Source organism: Danio rerio, chromosome 2, assembly GCF_049306965.1.
Source record: "Danio rerio strain Tuebingen ecotype United States chromosome 2, GRCz12tu, whole genome shotgun sequence".
NCBI classification, from domain to species: domain Eukaryota; kingdom Metazoa; phylum Chordata; class Actinopteri; order Cypriniformes; family Danionidae; genus Danio; species Danio rerio.
Window position 1 is genome coordinate 32,729,915 of NC_133177.1, and position 6,709 is coordinate 32,736,623.

Consider the following 6,709-nt stretch of genomic DNA (forward strand, 5'->3'; position numbering starts at 1 on the left):
AATAACGGAACTAAGCCAAAAAGAAAATGAATGAATGAATAAATAACTAAAAAAATATTGTGGATATTTATATTCAGGGGTGACATGATGGCTCAGTGGTTAGCACTGTCGCCTCATAGCAAGAAGGTCACTGGTTTGAGTCCCAGATTGGGCCAGCTAGCATTTTTCTGTGGAGTTTGCATGTTCTGGCGTTCTTGGCGTGGGTTTTCTCCGGGTGCTCCGGTTTTCTCCACAGTCCAAAGACATGCGGTAGGTGAATTCAATAAATTAATTCGGCCGTATGAGAGTATAAGAATGTTTCCCAGTACTGGGTTGCAGCTGGAAGGGCATCTGCTCTGTAAAATATGCTGGATAAGTTGCAGATTCATTCCGCTGTGGCAACCCCTGATGAATAAAGGATCTAAGCCGAAGGAAAATTAATGACTTTGGAATTTATATTGTTTTGTTCCAACATTTCAAACAGATCTAACATTATATACAAGAAAGACTTTGAATTAAAAAGTCAAACAAAAAATATATATATTTTATTGTTTTATTAACTTCATAACTGAATAATTTTATAATAATAATCAATTAATTTAGGATAAATCAGTTTATTATAGGTTAAATCAGGAATAAATATATCTTTTTAAAGTATGTTTTTTTATCATTTTATTACCATCTACAGTCTTCACGGGTCTGTGTCGTAATCATGAGGCTGGCATAACTTTACAGTAATTGGAGGGTATATTTTAAAGCCAGGTCAAGCAACAAATTCCCTAAGACGTGGCCCACCAGCTGACAATGAAAATCAGCCCTAATTCATTTAGTGTGAACCAGCGTTTGGCAGAAGCCTTGGGGCCCCAGTGTGAACCTGCAGAGCTACATACACATTATATGAGCTTCATTCATTACAACAATCTAACTAATCTAATAAAACCACAGCAAGATCATTACATTGATCAACTGACACTAATGCATGCTAATTAATAAAATGCTTCAAGTGGATGTATTTATAAATTGCCTATTTATAGATGTCAACATGACATTCTACAACATAAATGGATAAATGGTGTGGCTCATGTTAGAGGGAAAGCAGGGGTTCGGTTTCTTGGGGTTTCTTAAAATTTGACAGCAGTGACATTGCAAATCGTTTGTTTTTTAAGACTCATCATTATTAGGGGAAATATTAAATGTAAGAAATTCTACAAGTCTGCTCTTTGCTGCCCTCCACTGGATAAAAATCTCAACGTGAAAAAAGTTATTCTTGCTTATTAGGAGCCGAAGACAATTAAACGAGTACAAAATTTTAAATAAAATACATTTACATAAAATAAAAACATGGAATTTGGCTTGGTAACAACTTAATGTGCCCTATTTCAGACATCCATAAAACACTGAAATCGTATTATTTTTTTTATCCAATTAAACATTGTTTTTATCCAATTAGTACATAATTATTGACTCTTCATTTACATACTTCTTAATTAATTTGTTATCAATATGGGCACAGAAGTAATCGCAGTAATCCCCATATTAACTAAACTGCAGAAAATAGGTCAGTGGGCAGTAGCCTTTTTTTTTTTTTTTGCCCCAGCAGTCAAAAATGGGCAGGCTGCCAGTTAGTCACTTTATATGACATTGAAATTATTCCTATTCATTGCAGCAAAATATATACATTTACTTAAATTTAGTTTAAACATAAGAAAACGTTATAGAAATCATTGAAAAATAATAATAATGTATTTTAAATGCCTTTATAAGACCTTTGTATGTATGTATGTATGTATGTATGTATGTATGTATGTATGTATGGTAACACTTTACAATAAGGTTCATTAGTTAAATGCATTTACTAACATGAACTAATCATGAACAACACATGTACAGCATTTATTAAGCATAATTGAACATTTACTAATGCATTATTAACATCCAAGTCCATGCTTGTTAACATTAGTTAATGCACCATGAGTTAACATGAACTAACAAAAAACTACTGTATTTTCATTAACTAACAATAACTAACATGAACAAATACAGTAGTAGATGTATTGTTCATTGTTTGTTCATGTTAGTAAATGCCTTACTTAACATTAACTAATGAACCTTATTGTAAAGTGTGACCGTATATATATATATATATATATATATATATATATATATATATATATATATATATATATATATATATATATATATATATATATATATATATATATATATATATATATACTAGAGGGCAGCAGATGGCCAGATTCTTCCTATTCAACCTGAATGTCATTTTCATTTTAGTCTGTGAAGATAATATTTATTTTTTACTTTTACTTACATTATTTTGACTGTGATACACAGCTATGGAAGAAACTTAAAAGAACACTTCATCTCAAAATCTCTGGTTTATGAAATATAGTTCAATTATAATTATAGTGTATTTTTGTTACTTCTGTAAACATTGTTTATTTATTTATTTTTAATTATATATACGCCTTAACATAAACAGAAGACTGATAGGATGCTCATATTAGAAAAAAAATATTATTATTATTATTTTTTTGAACTCGTCAATTTAATTAAGAACTAAAGATCTACTGTGTCTGACCACATCAGATGATTGAAAGTCAAAACGTAGATGTAAACAAACACAGAAGCTCGTGGGATCAAATCAGGGCCAGATTGGTTAGGACACCAAAACAAAACACACTGTGCCCCCAGAGAACCCACCACTGGGAGGGGGAAAACAAGATATTAACAAATGGCCTCTGGTGACATAAGCTAAAGCTTCCCTTCTGAATAAACAGAGAAATTAATTAGTTGGAGTTGGCAGCATATGACAGAGGTTTAAAATAGCAGATGGCATAAGTTTGATTATTGCTGATGATTTAGCTTTATACCCCGGAGAAAGTGAGAACAACTAAGCTAACACTGAATTTTCTTTAATAACACATAGCCTATCCGGATCTGGATGTGTTTTTTGGAGAGAGAGAGAGAAAATGTGTATGGATATTATTGCAGAATTTCCAAGGTTGCTATTTTTGAATGTTTTCTCTAGAGGGCAGCAGATGGCCAGATTCTTCCTATTCAACCTGAATGTCATTTTCATTTTAGTCTGTGAAGATAATATTTATTTTTTACTTTTACTTACATTATTTTGACTGTGATACACAGCTATGGAAGAAACTTAAAAGAACGCTTCATCTCAAAATCTCTGGTTTATGAAATATAGTTCAATTATAATTATAGTGTGTTTTTGTTACTTCTGTAAACATTGTTTATTTATTTATTTTTAATTTTACGATTATTTATTTATTTTTTTCCATGAACTAATCCTCAGATATGTTTATACATCATTGTAGACAAAACAATACCTATAGTTTAACTTAAGAAAATATAATCTTAATCACAAAAAAAAAAAAAAAAAAAAAATATATATATATATATATATATATATATATATATATATATATATATATATATTCTGACCCATTGTCATTTTTAATAAACAAATAAATACATGCCTACATATTATATTATTATGTTATATTATATTATATTATATTATATTATATTATATTATATTATATTATATTATATTATATTATATTATAGCCTCACAGCAAGAAGGTTGCTGGTTCGAGCTTCGGCTCAGTTGGCATTTCTGTGTGGAGGTTGCATGTTCTCCCTGCATTCGCGTGGGTTTCCACCAGGTACTCAGGTTTCCCCCACAGTCTAAAGACATGCGGTACAGGTGAATTGGGTACGCTAAATTGTCCGTAGTGTATGACTGTGTGTGTAAATGTATGTGTGGACGTTTCCCAGAGATGGGTTGTGGCTGGAAAGGCATCTGTTGCTTAAAAACTTGCTGGATAAGTGGGCGGTTCATTCCGCTGTGGCGACCCCGGATTAATAAAGGGACTAAGCCCCAAAAAAATGAATGAATGAATGTTATATTATATTATATTATATTATATTATATTATATTATATTATATTATATTATATTATATTATATTATATTATATAGTGGTTACATATGCTTTTTACTTTTTCAATAACTGTTGATTATCATGCCAACAAAAAGTACACGAGGATTAACAGGATTAAATCTGACATGACTGACAGTTGTATAAGAATGATTGTCAAATTAATGTTGACACTTTTTAAACAAGTACATTTTTTAAGAGTAAAATATCTGAGGATCCTTGTAGAAACCTAATTAAATTACACAATTTAACTAATATATATCAAATATATCTAATCTATATCAAATATGTCAAATAAAATAATAGATTTGATTTATGTGATTCTTACGTGAAAACTGACGTAACAACAGGACAGATTTTTTTTTTTTTAGAATGAAACAAGCAATAACAAAAAAAACTACCACATCGCAAAAGATTACAGATATAAGAACTAAGACATAAGAAATAACTTTTTGTTTTGATTTCATCAAGATTTTGCTTTCTCAAAAGTATTTTTTATGAAGTCTAACAGGATGGAAACAAAAGGTGAAGCAAATTAGGCTGCTCATGTCAACCCCTGCTGGCAAATGTCATTACTACACCAGCCAGTGGGGCAGAAGCTTTTTTTCCCCATTTAATACGGAACAAACCACGGATGTCCTATGACTTGCCTAGTTAACCTATAATTAAAGCAAAAATAAATGTATATCATATAAATATGTTGTTAAGATTATTATGTTTGCAAATGTGTTTGAAAAAAACAGTATTTGGGAAATGACTGTGCATACTTCCACAAAATAAAAAATGTAAAAACCATTAATGTGAAGTATCTGCGCTTGATTAAAAAAATATTATTACAAAAATAATATAGACCTGCTTGAAATGAGTTTAATTAAGCATTCAGGATCATCAATTTTCTAAAACAATTTCTAAAAAAATGCATCTGGTGTGTTTTGTGAGTTGGAAGGTTCCAGTTCTGATATTTCTCACTGAATGGCCACCATCCCTCAGTTTTTTTTTTTTTTAATCCTGTTAATGCTTTTAGATCAAACCATGCCAAGAACCTGCTCAAAGAGCTGATATCTGCTAAAACTAATGGCTTTAAGCACAAAAGAGGTTCTTTGTTCCCTGCCAGTGGCTGATTATGAAAACTATGTGCCAAGGTATAACTGAAATGTTGCTCATCTATTAGACCCAAAGCTTTTTCACGGGAACCGTTTGAGCAGGAAGAGCTTGTGCAACATCTTTTATCAAACTACAAACTATACAAACACTAAAAGACTGCCTGAACTCCATTGATGGTTGTTTGTTTGTGTACTTCATTGTCCCTCAAGGGGAAATTTTCTGTGGACTCACACAGCACTTCAGCAAGTTCTGACACAATAACAATTAAATATAAGCAAACATGCAAAAGAATTCCATACAGGAAGAAAAAAACATACCATACTATCGATCAGGGTTCAATAGTCTGATTGACACTGGATAAAAGAGTTCTTAAGTCTGTTCCCCTATTAGCGGAACGCTCTGTCTCTTCTACTAAAAGGTAAAACATTGTTAAATGGGAAGATGACATAAGATGGATTGTTTAAAATTATTTTAGCTTAATTTAGAGTACATTGCTTGTAAAATGTTTGAATACTAGTCAGAGTTTCAGATCCTATTAGTCTTGTAGTTCTGATCATAATAAAAATTTTTGATTTAGATTTTCAGATTTACAGAAAGATTGCCATACCATGTAGATAGACAATACCTGATGACACTCTCAATATAGCCTGATAAAATAAGTACATGATTTTCTTATCAACACCATAGAACCATAACCTTTGTAGAAAATACGGTCTTCGGTGAAGCTTTTCACAGATCCAGTTTACGTGAGTGTCCCATGTTAGAGACCTGTCTATGTAAATTCCCAAATACTTGGATGACTGTACCTGAGTGATTTCTTGATTATGTACAAACACTGGTAAATGCTCAACAACACACTAGGAATCAAAGATTATTTCCTTTGTTTTTTTTTTTTTTTTGTATTATCTTTTAAAAAGTTTTTTAACACACCTTAACAAATGAATCACTATCAAAAAAATAAACAGAAACGGGATCTTGTTTGTTCATCAAACTTAAAATTACTGTATCATCAGAGTATTTAAAAATAAATGATGCCCCTAATGTAAGCAAATTTGACACACTTTCACTTTAGAAGATTTACTATTACTAATCATAATTAGACTTTTATTGGAAGTGATTTGACTGAAATAATTCAGTTTGTGCACATCTAAGAAAATCAAGTCTTATCCTCATTAGTGATCAAACTGACCAGCTTATCACATCATATGCTAACATTTAAACTAAATATTACTATATTATAAACTAATAGTGTGTTAATGCATGTACTGGGATATTGAAGAAAAGTGTAATAATACCATGCTAATTAATTAAATTTTAAATATGTGATAAACAATTTTAGATATTGATGTAACAACATTATTTAAGAGGAAAAAAAACATAACTTCAGAAAGTTAACCACCATGATTTACTTTTGCTTAAAACAAATCAGACATTTTGTTAATGAACATACTAAATAAACATAAACATAACCAGTTTAATTCACTGGTATACTTTTTCATCCTGAAAACATCAAGATCAATCAGAAAAAAAAAACACTAGAAACTGAGTAGTTACTTCTTTTCTGTCTTATTGCTTTCTTAACATGGTATAATGTGATGTGCGCTGACAAGGGAGGTGCAGATCCAAATGCAGGGTTTGTTATCT